General features: G+C 41.0%; 1 protein-coding gene across 1 annotated transcript in view; it reads left to right on the top strand.

The window, feature by feature from the left end:
* The window catches only part of LRIG3 (leucine rich repeats and immunoglobulin like domains 3), a 45412-nt gene that overhangs the window by 10727 nt on the left and 18412 nt on the right, over nucleotides 1-16273 (top strand). The gene's annotated exons all lie outside the window — the stretch shown is intronic.

Here is a 16273-nt window from a genome sequence, read left to right as displayed (position 1 = left end):
GGATTTAGCAGTGAACAAAACAGACAAAAATCCCTGCCTTCCTGGAGCTGACCTTCTCATGGAAAGAGAAAGATAAAAAATAAGAGCTATAGTCAGAAGGAGATAAGGTGCAGAAAAATAAAGCAGGGAAGAGGTGTAGGGAAGGTGTGGCCTAAGAGGGGTTTTACAGTTTTCAGTGGGGTGCAGGAGGGGGTCCTTAGGAGGGTGATACTTGATTCAGCGCCTGCAGGGAAGGGAGGGAGGAGTCTTGTGTGTGTCTGGAGTCTGGGGCTGGGGTCATCTCCACTAGGCCTCCCCTACCCTGCACACACCTGTGGTGCCTTATGTATCTTCCACCTGTTACACAATAATGAAATGATTTTGTCTTGTCTGTTTCTCCTCTGCCGTGTTTTAAGGTGTCAGCATCTGACTATTCTTTCCTCTAGCACTTACTGCAGGTATGTGACATAGAGTTAGTGCTTAATTAATATATGAATCAAGGAATATTTATGATATAGCCACGTGCACTTAGCATAATTCATACAGGTCTGCTCCTGTACACTTAATCTAAACCAATGGCTAAAGATTTACAGTGGAGACAGCATACCTATGTTTTCCTTCACTCGTGTTCAATTATGCACACTTGGTAAAATAATAATAAAGATGACAACAGCAATAATAATAATTAAAAGGAACAAAAGAACAAGAGAAGTAATTTAAGTAACACTCTAGCCAGTGAGTACCTGCCCTGGAGTGCCTGAGAGGTGGGAAATAAAAGCCCCATTTTTTGTTTGCCTTTCTGAGTTTGAATATTTCACCTCACTGAGGGTGACTTTGGTGTTCAGAGATACAAGTTGTTCACACAGCCTGTGCCCTTCACACTTGCAAACTACTTCATCAGGTTTTGAACTAAAAATTCAAAAAACAAAACAACAAAATACTGGCTACAATGACCACATACACACATACACACACAATTGATCTGTTCCCACACTGAAGGAAAACCATCTATATTGGATTCATTGAGAGAGAGGAAGAATGTTTGCATAAAGTACTTTGGTGGTGGTATAAGGGATCTTCAAGGACATATGATGATAGATGGTTTTCCCCATCGGCTTCCTTGAAACCTGATGTTGGGAGCTGTGGTTCCATCACAACATGTGTCCTCCTGGGTTGGAGATGCTCTGGGCTTACAGGGAAGTGTGAGAGTCATGCTTCCCCCTCAGGGGTCTGATGCCGTTGGAAACTAAGGAGAACAATACTGGGTGGTGGTAAGAGGTATTGGCAATTTGTGTGGCGTGAACTGTAGTTATTGTAGAATTCCGAGAAGGACGATGATTTTTTTTTTTTATCCAGTTTTGAAACTCCCACTAGTGCAGCATGTGTAGTTTCTGATGGTATTTGTCACACATCTCGTTTCAGGGTAAGTCTTACTGAGCTCTCAATCCCTCCAGCAGCCTGGTACAGTCCCAGTCACACAGAAGATGCTCTTTAACAATGTGAGTGGATGAGAAGAGATCCTGGGCCCTGGTGCAACAGGAGAGAGACCTGGGCTGGGAATTGGGCACACAGGTTTTCGTCTGGTCTCACATTAATGACCTGTCTGACCTTAGGCAGACTTAATGAACTCTTCTTTGTTTATCTGTAAAAAGTCTAAGATGTCTGCCCATCTCTCTCCTGTGGTTCCGGTAAAGGATCAAATGGCACGATCTACATGAAAGGGCTCTGAAAAGGGTGAGCTGTAGCAGCTGCTGCTGTTGCATTTGTGGTGGGCTTGGCAGAGGAGCAGAGGCCTGAGGCAGTGGGCCAAAGTGGGCTCTTCAGTGGTGGGGGGGGGTCACAGGAGGAAGGTGAGATTTAGAAACATTATCCTGGCAGCAATAGATGGGGGAAAGAGAAAGTACTTTGTATTTCGGGTGAATTTTCAGGAAAACTTTTGTTCTCTTCAAGTGGCTCCAAAAAAATTGATGAGCACAAAATTATAATTAATAACTGAGTAACATTTTTAGCCTGAGGACTTGTGTACTTGGAAGGTGAATTTTGAGCTGTCCAAAGTGCCCATCAACAATGCCTACTATGTGCTAAGTGCTAGGGAGCAAAGCAAAATAGGGCTTGGCCTCTGCTCTCGAGGCACTCTGAACAAGAAGGAAGACAGGCGGTGAAGACAGTGTACGTGGATGCTGCCCAGGATGGGGGAGTGTGCCGGGGCCTGTGCCAGTGCGTAGGTTGCAGGACGCGTGGAGCGTGAGGTCAAGTGAGGTGGAGAAGGAAGGAAGGAAACTCGGGTGAATTGGTAGGATCAGTTCGGGAAGCTGCTTCCGTGCTTAGGTGGTTTGCAGGTTTGGGGGAGCCATTGAAGACTTCTTTTTTAAGGAGGGAAATGAAATGACTACATCTCAGGGAAGCACAGAATCTACTGTTCTCCGTATTTCTGAATAGTCAATAAACAGTGTTCATTTTCAACATTGAGTGCCATAAAGACAAATAAATAATGTGGCTTTCGTAATTGACAGTTATAACTTTCCAAATATCTGTTCTCCATGGATCCCTGGAGCTGTTCTGTGCCCTGAGCCCTGCTGTGGGTAGGGCCACATCTCTTTTTTCACAAAGGAGAATTGGCCATGGGGTGGGAGTTGTAGGAGCATTGACTTCTGGATGATGAATAGGGTAGAGTTGAACTAGTGGTCACTCATCAGATCTGCAGTGTTCTCTTATTTATATACTGAACCCAGCACCATATTAGGTAGAAATTTCATTCCTAAGAGTATATTTAAATAATTCATCAAATTCAACTTTAACTTTAAAAACAATATTGATATTTTAATAGGCTCACAACTCGGAGGTAAGGTTGCATATAGAGAAGGCCAGCATTATATGCACTTTCAAGTGATAATGTATCTGAGTAACTTTGTAGCTATGCAGTAAATCTCAAATAGTTGTTTGCTTTTTTTTGTTTAACGAAAACCTTTATAAGTCAATATTTGAAAAGAGGTCATCAGTTTGTAATATTAATTAAGGAACTTGAGGAGCAGCTTTGGCCAAAATTAGAACTTAAGTTTCTGGGGGAATTGAGGAGTTTTGTTTTGATTAAGTGGACACAAACCATACCCCATCCTTACTTGCATTTGGGTATAAAGAAACTCGTGAAATTTGACCACTTTTGCCACAAAATTCATTCTAAAACATATGCTGTCCTGAGACGGATAAATGGGCTAATGTCTTCTTTTCACATATAAAGGATATTGTATTTTAGAGTGTGTCTTAGTCCGTTTTCTGTGGCTTATAACAAATTCCTGAATTTTAGAATACCTGAAACTTGGTTATTTATAAAGAAAAATTTATTTCTTACAGTTATGGAGGCTGAGAAGTCCAAGGTCGAGGGGCCACATCTGATGAGAGCTTTCTTGCTGGTAGGGACTCTGCAGAGTCCTGGAGTGGAGCAGGGCATCACATGGGGCGGGGCTGAGCACACTGGCTCACGTCTCTCTTCCTCTTCGTATCAAGCCACTGCTCCCACTCCCATGATAAGCCATTAATCCATGAATGGATTAATCCATTTATGAGGGCGTAGCCCTCATGATCCACACACATTGGGGATTAAATTTCAACATGAGTTTTGGAGAGGACAAATATTCAAACCATAGCAAAAGGCTATGTACCTTCACCAGTACATACAAGCCAGATCTTGTGTTTAATGGAAATAACCTCATGAAGCTCAGGTCTTACCAAATAGACACATACCTTAATATGATAAGTTGTATTCTTTTATGAGATTTTGAAATGTTTATATATGACTGGCACATGAAAGTTTACTGTACACAGAGCTGTATTTGTGACAAACACTCTGTAAGCTTATCTTCACATTTAATCATAAACTGTTCCCCAGAATACAGCTTTTGCTAGGTTTTTGAATTTTCAATTTAGAATAACTGCATTCGAAATATAAATTTACAATTGTTACAGGGTTCTTTGAACTCTTCAGTGGTTCCCCATTGCTGTTAGGTCAAGAGCAAAATCCTTCGCAAGAAGGATGACCTGTGTCCTCTTTGCCCATAGAGCAGTCTCTGGAATCATTGCTCAGTTCCGGGAATGTGCCAGGTTGTTCCTGCCCCAGGTTCCTTGGCATATGCTTTTCCTCCTGCCTAGAATATTCATCCTCCCCTAAGCTGTTTCTGAATCAGACTTGGTTTTCCCCTTAATGCATTTGTATATCTCCTCTGTTATAAGATCTACTTTATTATTGTCTAAGTACTCACATTTTTCAGCTGTATATTTGTTACTCTTTAATGTCTGTTTCCTCCTCCAAAATGTAATTTCACAAGAACTGAGCTGTGTCTGGTTTTCGTCCCCATTGTAAACCTGGCATGCAGCACGGTGCCTGGCAAATGGTAGATACTTAGTACTTGTTTGTTGAGTGAATGCTTGAATGGATGGCTTGGTCCAAATCAGTATATATAAAGGGTGTCCCCAAAGTCTCTGTACAAAGGAAAAATTTGTAAAATTTTGTAGTGAATATTTTGTAAATAAAGGTACATTTAGCTACGATTTCCCAATTTTCCTGTGTATGGCAACTTTTGGGACACCATGTATATAGAAAGAGTTAACTTTTCTGTGTCTGCCTCTCCACATGCACATAAAATTGTTTTCCTTTTAAAACTTGGTTTTTCCAAGGTGACAATTTTAGATTGATAGAGTGACTCATTTTCATTAGGCAACTTTTTTTCAGTGGTGTTTCTTAAAGCTAATATAAGACCCCCCACTCCCTCGACTTGACTTTCCAGCATAGCTTGCCACAAAAACTCCTGCAGTGCCAATATTTACCCTGAACCTACACCATTTTCTCATTCCCTCCCTCAAATTCATTCTAGCCATTTCAATTGCTACTTTGAAGTATCAGGTACAATGTCTACCAAGAGACTTCTTGATGCCGAATGAGACTTGCTCTGCCAAGACAGACAAAACAATGAAGTTACAGCCAGTTGCTTTTCATGATTGGGATGGCAAGATTCAACATGTATCTCTGTCTTAGCCTAGTTACTTTTCCTCCTCCTCTTCCTTATTTTGGTTTCTCTGTTGTGTTCCACAAGCCAGAGGTTCAGGGCTCTAGTTTGGTAGAGAGACCAAAACAATGAAACAGAGCTCTAACCAGTACCACCTCTTCTTTCTTTGGCTGAAAGTTGCTTAAGTACTGAATTTAAAACATGAAAGGAAAGGCAGTTATAAATATAAACACCTCCTTTCAAGCACTTAAAATCACCTGCCTGGCTGTCTCCCTTCCTCTCCAAATAGCTTTATCCAGTAGATAGAGCAGTCTCTAGAGTGAGGTTGAAGGCAAAATGAAATATTAAGGTAATATTTATGTTGCAAATACCATACAGCATAGGATAAACATTGTATATGTTCTTCGACTGTCAATTTTACTATGCATGAGCAATTTTAACCACTTTTATAACAAAACCTATTATGGAATAGAATAAAAATGAACATAATTTTTTTTAGAAAAAAATCAGATGCTTTTGAATTTAGCCACTTACTGCTGTGTGATCCCACACAAGGTAATTGGCCTTGGATAGAGAGCAATACTCTTCAGAGATGAATGGATGTTTACAGACTCAGGGAAGTAGTCGATTAATGGTATAAATCTCTTTTTCTCTAATTCTCCTCCAGTCTTTCTCTTTCCTCAGCACAATCCCCATGTATCAAAGAAAAGGTGAAAGGGATTAGCAATAGTTTGCTACATTACGTAACTGGTTGTGACCCATTTTTTTGTTAGTTTTGAGAGTTGATGCACAATCCTGATAACTTGGAAGAGACATTTTTCTCTGTAGAAAAATCCTTGGAAGGGAGGTTTTCTGACCTCCCTCTTTAAGCACTTCCAGGGACAAAAGCTTATTCTTGGTGAGGCTCCTTTCCATAGTGACTGGTTCTAATTGCCCAGATTTTTCTTTTTTTTTTTTTACATGTTAAGCTGAGCTCTGCCCTTCTGTAGCTTCTACCTGTTGTTCCAGTTCTGTGTGCGGGGGAGAACAGCTGTGTTCTGTTTTCTGCATACTATTACAGGCCTTCAAATACAAGGTTTTCTTAAAGCCTGTCCTTCTCCTGGCTCATATGCTCATTTCCATTTCTTGTGTGACGTGGGGTCTAGAGCAGTGCTGCCCAGTGGCACTTTCTGCAGTGATGGAAATGTTCTGTCTGTGCTGTCCACTGTGGAGCCACCAGACGCACGGATACTGAACACTTGGAATGTGGCCGGTGTGACTGAAGAACTGCATTTTTAATTTTATTTAATTTATTAATCTATTTCAATGGCCACTCATAGCCAGTGGCCATTGCACTGCACAGTGCAGATCCAGAGCCTTAAAGTTCTCCCCCTCACACACCTATCGGGCGCGACTGCGTAATATGTGGTGCCCAGAACAAGATATTTGAGATGTGGTCTGACTTATACAGAATATGGTGGACCATCTGTCTTGACCAGAATACTAGACATTAATGAAGTGTATGATTATATTAACATTTTAAGTACCGTGTTGTATCATTGGCTCATACTGAGTTTGTGGTCCGCTGAGATTCCTGAGTTCGTTGTCATTTTCATAAGAATTGCTTTCAAATAGGCCTTGTAAAAATGCTTGACTAAAAATTCAAAATACTGCCTTCTCCCAGCTCAATTCTTGTCTTGCTCCTAGACCGTCATTTTAGTACTTTGAGAGGTTTCAGATCATGATCCATCTAACAGATCAGTTATACTTCGTTAGTCCTGTGGCGTTTGCACTTGAGTATTCACGTCTCTATCTTGTTCACAGCACAGGGCCACAGGCAGGCCCAGTGGCAGCCACTAGCAGCTTCCCTAAAGGCTGATGCCAGGCTGTGAAAAAAGACAAGGGTGTGGATTCACCTGCCTGTGTGATCATTATCACCACATTTTCCGTGTCTTATTCACAAGGGCAAGTTGAATACTTGGGTGAAATCAAGATATTCTGTGTCCACAATGTTCCTTAGTGAATTTGGTCTGTGAACCACATGAAAAAATAAAATGAGATTAATTTAGCCTGATGTTCATACAGAATTAATCCTCTCTCTGTGATAACTATTAATTTGGGGTTGAGAGTAACAAGGATGCACTGTTTTCTGATTTTTGTACTATCATCTTAAGTGCACATTCTTTATATGAGGTAAATTTTTGTCAAAATCGTATATACAAATCTAACTTGAATGATTTTTTCAGTAAAAAAAATACAGTGCCTTTGTTTGAAAGAAGGTTTTACTTTGGTTTTTGAAGAAAAACTGGTTTTATTCATAGATTGAATTTCTATTGAAGACTTCCTGTTAAGCGTGGTGGATTGAGTATATTCGTTTCAATCTGCTCCTTCCTAAAATCCCCTTAAAAATGAAAGTAAAGGGATTACAAAAGTGCATACCAACAGGAACAAAGAGGAAATAAAGAACATAAAGACAGGATACAGTCCAAATGAAAGATGCCATAAAAATGGAGTAGGCAAATGGATAAGTTGTAACTGACTTAAAAGAGGGAGAAAATGGAGTTAATCCTGAAAACAAAGCAAGCTGTGTGTGTGTCCCAGAACTTCAGAATGGTTCAGGAATTCAAAACCTATAAAGGTGGGAGTGCAGAGTAGGACTGAAAATGGGATTAGTTAAAAGAAGTAATCAGACCTCTAGGTTTCTCCTCCTAAACTCAAAGCCCAGTGACCACCCTTCCCCTGTGCAGAAGACTGAAAGTTTATTTTCAGGAGATCTCAAATGGAAAGTCTCTGGGATTCAGGACATGAGCCACGTTGTTCAGGGGGAGGGGATTGAGGGCATCATCTTCTGAAATCAGAGAAATAAAGTCAAATCTGAATACTGACAGCCCTTCCTCTGAGCTTATTTCCCTGTTAGCCTTCCCAGGTGGTAGCAGCCAACAGCCATGCTTATACTTACCACACTGGAGATTGGAGGATTTGAGAGCAGAGACCCACAGAAATACCCCTCCCTGAAATGGGTCCCTCACAGTCACCTGTACTGGGACTCAACATTCAACAAGCCTGTACCACACACAGCCCTCAGTGCGCCGTTAGTGCTCCTTTTACTAAATATGAATGAATAGCCAATGACCAGACTTTTGGAGACGTTTCTAACAAAGTCAGGGTCTGAAACAAAATGCAAAAAGAGAATCAGAGACAATGGAAGGAGAAGGGAACTTCAAAGTTAATATCTTTGGAGAGAGAAGAGATGATGCCATGTGCATAAAACCAGGAAAACATGGTGAAAAAAGTAATAAAAAGGAATATTCAGAAATGAAGTTCCAAAAGATGATAGAAGCGTTGGGAGAAGGTTGAAGAACTCTTTCAGAAACAAGAACCAAAGGACAAAGGGATGAAAACTGCAGAGGAAAAAATGAGAATAAAGGAAAATCAACTAGGAAGTCTAACGTTTATCTAATTGGAATTCCACAAAGAGAAGTCTGTGGAAATGGAAGGGGGGAAATTACCAACACACAAAAGAATTTCCCAGAACTGAGGAGTACACGTTTCTAGATTGAAAGGGCCTACTGAGCGCCATCACAGTGAAAAAAGACCTTCAGTAAGGTACATGACTGTGCAATGTCACAATACCAGGGGGAAAGAGAGGCTCTGAGAGGAGGGAAAGAACCCACAAAGCAGGTTGCCTGTGAGCACTGACAGTGGGTGTCCCGCACTCCTAGCAGCACCAGCACCACCTGAGAACCTGGTAGAAAGGCAGGTCCTCAGGTCCCACCCCTCACCCGCTGAGACAGAAGCCCTGTGGGGCTCAACATTCCATGGTTCAGGATGCTCCCACCCCCCAATTCTGATGCCTGCTAAGTTTGAGAAACACTGGGGTAGAGAGAGTGGCCTCTGGCTTCTGAAACGTAGATCCACGAGCACTATGATAGCCTAAAGCAGCGTCTTCAAATCCTATTAATAATCTGTAGTTCTGTTAATCCTATGAATAATCTAAACTCTATACATATCCAAACTGTCCATCCTGTAAAGACATTTCCAAACATAAGGCGATTATGCATGGTTTCTTGGAAAGCTAATGGAAGGTATGGAAAATGAGGGAGGTAAGCGGAGTGAAAAGAAGACTGCACATCCAAGGCAGTGCAACTCTGACACAGGAGAGGAGGCAAAGGGATCCCCCAGGAGGGCGTCTGGGTTCTGTAAGAGGCTGTGATTTTTACGTAACGCAGTTGTGTGAAGCCTATGTAGCAAATCTGGTCATTTGCAGTGTTTGTCACCCACATCTGGAATCACAGCTCATCAGAGCTGGAGAAGATCATTTCATTCCATTTCCCTCCATTTTCCTTGAGAAAATCAAGGTTCCTTCACATAGTATAGTAGATCAAGACACAGAACCAGGAATAGAATCAAAATCTCCTCTGGGGAACTGTAGCTTAAATTATTGTGTCAAAGAGTTCTTTTAGCAGGTCAATTAAGGTAGGGTATCACAGTTTTATGTTTATGTTTTCTGGCTGGCAGCCTTAACGGGCATACTGTTTTCAGATGTACAAAGGCATCTTGAACAGCAGCTTAGATAAATCCTATGGGCCAATGTAAAGCTAATCCAAAGTTTCTGGACTAATCAAGATTATTCGTTCACTTAAGGGTCTTGAACTAACTCATTTAATCCTGAGTTCTGGGGGAAAAAAAGATGAATGAGAAGCTCTCTGCACTCACAAGTCAATCACAAGCTAGTGGGAGACTCAAAACTCACAGCTTAACCAGAGCAGGGGCCTGACATGCGAAGATGACTGTGGAAGGCCTCTGCCTCGAAAGGGAGGTAGAGAATTTTTAAGAATTTTACTAAATCCAAGTAGAGTCCATTTTTATTATACATAAATTATTTCACATTTAAATTTTTCAGTAAGTATCTTTATCATCTTCTTGTCTTCGAGGATTTGCTTTTAAATTTGTTTACATAAAGGACTAAATTGAATTTACACTTGGAGATCAAAGAAGAGTTTTGTATGTGGTCGTGTTGTGGGAATGGGTTTTTGACATATATTTCTTTTTCCTTTCTTTTGGTTTGGTTTGGTTTTGTTTTTTTTTTTGTTTTTTTTTTTTGTGTGGAACAAGGTCTCACTGTGTTGACTAGACTAGAGCTAGAGCTCCCAGGCTCAAGTGATCCTCCTGCCTCAGCCTCCGGAGTAGCTGGGACCACAAGTGCACACCACTGTACCCAGCTCGTGTTTCTTTTTCTGTTTTCAGCATGTGTTATGACTGGCACATGAATAGGGACCTGATTACTGTAGGACCTCTGTATTAAAATGTCGTGGCCATCTTATCATGTTTATGATCTAAAAGACAATTGTTTTATATCCACCTGGCTTTTAGCTGAAAGAACTGACTCTGCCCCTCACACCGTGGCTCATTTGCTGATTAGCATCATTAATTCTTAATCAAGAATCTCTCTGCTTGCAAAAGTTTCCTCAGTTGGCTTTATTCTTTGATGCCACAGTACCAGTGGACCAGTCTGAACATGTGCTCTTTTAATGAAACTTCTTAATTATCTTTAGAAAAGAGACTGAACAGAGACAGTTTATTTTTATCTGTGTGGAAGAGGTTCTTTGCTTGCCAAATCTTTCTGTTAAAAGAAGCCTGATATTATGGGGTGTTACTTAGTCCAGTAAAGGTAGTTTTCAAGGAAACATTTTTTAGAAGGGGGTAGAGATTATTGTCGGAAGTAAAAGTGATCTTTAATGCATTTGCAAAATGTAGTGTTGTCTTTAACAACTTGTAATTCCTTTATAAATCGTGCTAGACTGGTTGTTTGCAAGTTATATATAGAAATCAGTATTTCCTTGGGGCCAGGCTGACTGTACCAGTCAATACATTTAATATGCTTGCTCGATGGCTGTTTGTATGGTAAGACCACAGATTCAGCAATCTATTAGTTGCAGTAACAGAATTGGACTTAAGGGATGTGTTAGAGCAAGGCATTCTAAGAAAAGATGGCATTGCAAACATATAAAAAATGGTTTCACATTAAATTTCAGTGTGCACATCCTCTCTAAAAGGAAAGTGCAGCATTCAGATACCTTCTCTAAATCGCCCAGATTGCCAGTCCTTGTACATCACAGCTGCAAGGCCTTAAGCTGCTGCTTATGCAGTAGGTAGGAGACAGCTGAAACTATTGACAGACATATTTCTTATTCATGGAGAAGCTACCCTTTGATTGGTTCAGGAATTCCAGTGTGAAAAAACCTGAGATTCTGGTTCCTCACTAACAAAGAATATTCTGCTCTGTGGTTTTCCTTTCTGATTCTGGAAATAAACTAGCACCATTTATATCCACTTAAGAGTGCATGAAGGTTCTTTTGAGACAGTTATGATTTCTGGAGATCACAGAGTCAAAGTAGAACCAATCAGTGTCAAACCCAGTGGTCGTATCACTAACCTAAGTTATATTTTACTGTATTAATTTAGTCCAGGTTTACATTCAGGGCAGTTCCAAGTATCAGAACAAACAAGTACAGTTTTTATATGTGGGAATTACACACTTACCCATTTTCTTAGTGATTACAGACACATTAAAATGCTGGGTTTGGGCTGTTGTGGTCAGTAGCGTCTCACACCTGAGCATGAGGGGCCCCTAGTCTGCACCCGTGCCTTAGATCTCCCAGATCAGAAACACAGGATGCAGTGGTAACAGAGTAAGTGGAAGCTTCGGTAGAGCTGGCCTGGGTCCCTGTGACCAGAGGCTTCTGTGCTGTATATGTCAAGGGAGGAGGAAAGCGCAGCCTCTGAAAACCAGAGGAAGAATGGGGCTTCCTCCCCGAAGTGAGCATTGAGGCAGACCATCGTCGCTGTGCCTTCATCTGTCCTCTGCATCGAGTTAGGAGCCTCTGAAATGGTGCTCCTGCACCTGGTCTGGCCTGCCCCCACCTGCCTTTCCACCCACTGCTACAAAGGCAGCCATTTGAAAATGCACGTGTGATACTGTCACCCCACCACTTGACATCCGCTGGCCCCCTCCCCACACTTGATCTTGCGACAAAGACCAAATGCCTGATGTGGTTTGACTGCGCCCTTTGACTGCTCTCTTCTCCTCCCTGCCTCACTCTTGAGCTTCGCCTTTCTCCATTCCCCACCCACACACTCTGAACTCCAGCCATCAAGCCGTTCCTTCATTTCCTCTAAGGAAAGAGCCTTGCTTTGCTCTCGCTTGCCTGAGACCTGGTGCGCGTCTTTGCTTCTGCCTGGAATGGCAGGGTCCTCGCTCTGCTTGAGCCAAGTCCTCATCCCTCGGGTCTCAGTGCAGCCGCTCCTTGTACAGCCCTCCCACCGCTCTCTCAGAGTCTGTCCTTTCCACTTCCACTGCCTGTTCTTCCTTCCTCGTCACAGCGCTTATCACTGTTGACCTCTCCCCACGGCCTGCTGTTCCCCCGTTAGACTTTAAGCTCTGTGAGCTCAAGGACCCCACAGCCATCTTGTTCATAGTTAACCTCTCCACCATGCTCAGAGTAAATATCACCAGATGAAAATGGGGAGCCATGTTTGCCTCCGCGTTTTGAAAGTATTTGGCAAAGTTGGCTGGAAAATGAAATTGGCAACAAAATGAAACTATTATTGTTGGACCCGAGAAGCCAAGGCCGAAATACCTGGGACTCCTGTTTTTCCTGTGGCTTCTTGGAAGCCTGAGGGAACCGTCTGCGTTCCTGACCAACCAAGCCCCCGGGTCTGTGTGTCCACAAGTGACTAATTATATTTCACCTCAGCAATGATTTGACCGTGGAACTTCCTGTACAATCAACAAACGTAGAAGACCAAAATATTCCTTGTCTCTAAGATGAATTTGCACGAGGCTGAAATGCCTTTCAATACTGACAGTACCATATTGTGATTTTTGAACAATGGCAAGATGACATTTCCACAGTAACTAAATAATGGGAAAGGCTATTCACAGTTTTGTTTTTATTCCAGCATTGCACATTTCCTGTCAAAAATATTAATTAACTGCAGTGCTGTTTAAGGTGTTGATCGATTTTGACATTTATCCATATTTGGGGAAAAAGCTGGAGTTGAATTGAATCTTTGTCTTCTAGAAGTGGATGTTTGTGACCCACTTCATGGAATATATTTATCTTGAGGGTTGTCCGATGATAAAATACATTTTTTAATCCAATTTTTAAGGTAGTTGTCTCCTTTTTTAAAACCCTTCTTTCATGATATAAAGCAAGGGGTTTTTGATTTGTTTGTGTTTTTGTTTTAAACTGGTACATATCAGGTGGTTATTTGCCAGTTAGTCCAAGAGCTAATAAGAAAGTGGTGTTTGGATTTAATTCAGTTCCATTAGGACAGATTTAAATTTTTGTGATACAGGGACTATTATTCTGGCAGTTGTGAGGGATTTTTGTGCGAGGGAGCAGTGCTGACAAAGAGGGCACTGTGCACGCTGTGTCTATAACTGAGCACTTTCACACTGCAATTTAGGAGGTGTGCAGTTCAGGAAATTGCTGGCTTTGGCTGGAGCACACTTTTACTGCAAGGAAAATTTTATTCGTCATTCAAGTAATTGGCAGTTTTAATACCTTGTTCATAATTACCTTATAAACAAATGAATATATAAACCAAAGATTGTATGGCCTGTTATCTAACTTGTAGCCTGATTTGACCAATGTGATAGACACCTGTGGGCCTCCCTCTCCTTCCCCCCAAAACTAATTTGCTCCATTTATTGCAAAAATCTATAGCCGAGTGTTTTCTTTCTGTTGTTGTTAAATACAAGTGTAGCTGCGCTTACCTCAAGACAGCCTGGAGACCAAAGCCAGATGCAGAGTTTGAAGGGAGATAGTGGCTGGGGATGGGGTGGGGGTGATGGAGAGAGGGGCACTTGGGCGCTTCAGGGTTATTCCACTGTTTGTAGGAGGACATCCTGGTAATGCAAACATTTGGGTTATGTATTTAATAGAAAATTTTTGTCCCCGCAAAGCGTGGTTTTACTGAACCCACACACCCTGACCCTAAGGCCCTGTGGCATGTCTCTTGGACTGAATTCGTCTCCGGGACCTAGAAATTGACTAATTGTCTCACTTGCATTACTCTGTACCTCACAGCTAGATCAAGGAGTTTATACACTGGTGAATCCAGATGTGGGAAATGGTCAAAATCAGAGGTCACGGCTGACTTGACTCTAAACAAAAGTCTGTAAGACTTGATGGGAATCTGAGGGGCCTGATATTCATGACTGCTAAATCTTTTTTTTTTTAACCCCTTATTATCACAAAGTTCTGTTCTTAATATATACGTTGTCTATGCTTGTTACCTTGTATAGGATTATTTTTAAAAATGGGGTTAGAGTCTTTTGATGACTTGGATTTTAAAGATCAAAAAAAGACAATTCCCCACAGTCCTTAAAAATAGCACATGGTACAGGGTTAATATTTTGAGAAGGTTTTTTAGTTTGTTGTTTAAAAAATGTGTAGTCCATTTTCTCTACTTATTTTTCTCTCTTACAGAGAAAGCGGCACTTGACATTTTGCAGGTATTCTGGAAGTTAGCCTTCCAACTCCGGTGGATGCTGAACACATGCACACCCCGGGGAGACCCCTCTCACCTGCGTAGGGGGCAAGCACAGATTGGGAGGGGCCCTGTTCTGGGACATTCTTAGTGTTGGCAGCGGTGACGGTTCAGTGAGCCAGGGTGGATTCCCACATCAATTTCAAACCAGAAATTCAGCATTTCTGCAAGGCAGGAAGTAGCATACCTTTCTGGAGGAACATCTCCATGTAAGAATTGCCAAAACATCTTTGATACTCTGTATTCTATGAAATAAGCCTTAAGGCATTGCTTTGGGACCAATCCAGACTTATTCTGTGAGTGAGGTGGCTTGGGAATGCTTGGACTTTGTGTTACGGGAAAAGCCCTGGTGTCTTGATTTTAAAATTATAGTATTTGTAACAGGGAAATTTTATTATGATTAAATGGTATAATATTTGAAAAGTGCTGAGCATAGGGCTTGGCACCTAAATAGGCATTAAGCGTTAGATTCCATGCACTTTGCAAGATGCGGCGATAGAGACGTATCCTTGCTTCTGTGAAGCTCAAGTGTGGCAAATAAGATCAGTGGTGTATGTGCTATGTCAGCATGCAGCATAGGGTTTTGTGAAAATACATACAAGGTACACCTAACTCATGAACCTTTTGAGATAGTGAGAGGGCTGTGAATTATAATAATGCAAAAGAGCTTAATAAACTGAAAGCACTATAGAAATCTAGTTATTTGCAAGAAAGATACACATATGAAGTGTATTTTCTAAGTTTTTTCATTAAGTGAAAACTAACTGCACACTATGTATATAGAAATACCAATGTGTGACTAGTATAAAATACAGAGTTCCGCTTAGAGCATTCGGATTGTTTCATTGCTCCTTGAGTTGTAGACGTGTTATTTTCCCCTGCCAAAGGATGGTCTAAAAAGGCCAAACTGCCTGATATAGTATGACAATTAAGATTACTTGCGCATGTGTTTGATTCCCATTTCTGACAAAATCATCACTTAATGCTGAATTTCCCCTTGCAAGCTATTGTATTAACCTTTTAAGAGCTTTGACTTAGCCTCTTTTTTGTTTGTTTTTTGTTGTTGTTTTTCTGTTTGGTGTCCAGTATAATACTAACTGATAGAACTTTCCATGATGGTAGAAGTGTTTTGTATGTGTAGTGTACCACTTGATAGCTGTCAGGTGCATGTGGCTATTGAGCACTTGAAATGTGGCTACTGGACTAAGGAACTAAATTTTAACATTTAATTTGAATTAATTTAAATTTAAAGAGCCTCATGTAGCTAGTGGCTACCGTACTGGACATGATGGTCTGGTGTTTAAGACTGTTAATGTCAGAGCATGTTTTGATCTAATAATACCCAGGGATTATTCAGACTGCTGTGCTCTTAAGTAATATTTTTATAATACTTAAAGCCCTGGAGCATATCCACTAATATTGACGACTGTGGCAGTGCATTGAAACTTGCGATTTCTTAAAGAAAATGGGATCTCTGTAGCATGGCTCTAAAAAAGCCCCAATCTGATGAATATTTTAAGTTCATTGGTACCCATAGTATGGGTACTTTTCAAGAGAAGAATTAAAAATAAATTAAGAATCAAAAAGGAATAGTGAATTAACTCAGCAGTGCCCAGTATGCCAACTCAGTGCTAGGCATGTCATATAACATAAAATGTCATTTATTAAAATGAGAAGGAATAATTATTGAAAAAAATAGCATAAAGAAAATTCAAAGTTACCTTTAAGTGCTACACAGTACCCCATACTTTATATAG

Source organism: Eulemur rufifrons, chromosome 16 (genome assembly GCF_041146395.1).
Source record: "Eulemur rufifrons isolate Redbay chromosome 16, OSU_ERuf_1, whole genome shotgun sequence".
Taxonomy (NCBI): Eukaryota; Metazoa; Chordata; class Mammalia; order Primates; family Lemuridae; genus Eulemur; species Eulemur rufifrons.
This window is presented reverse-complemented; position numbering and strand designations above follow the sequence as displayed.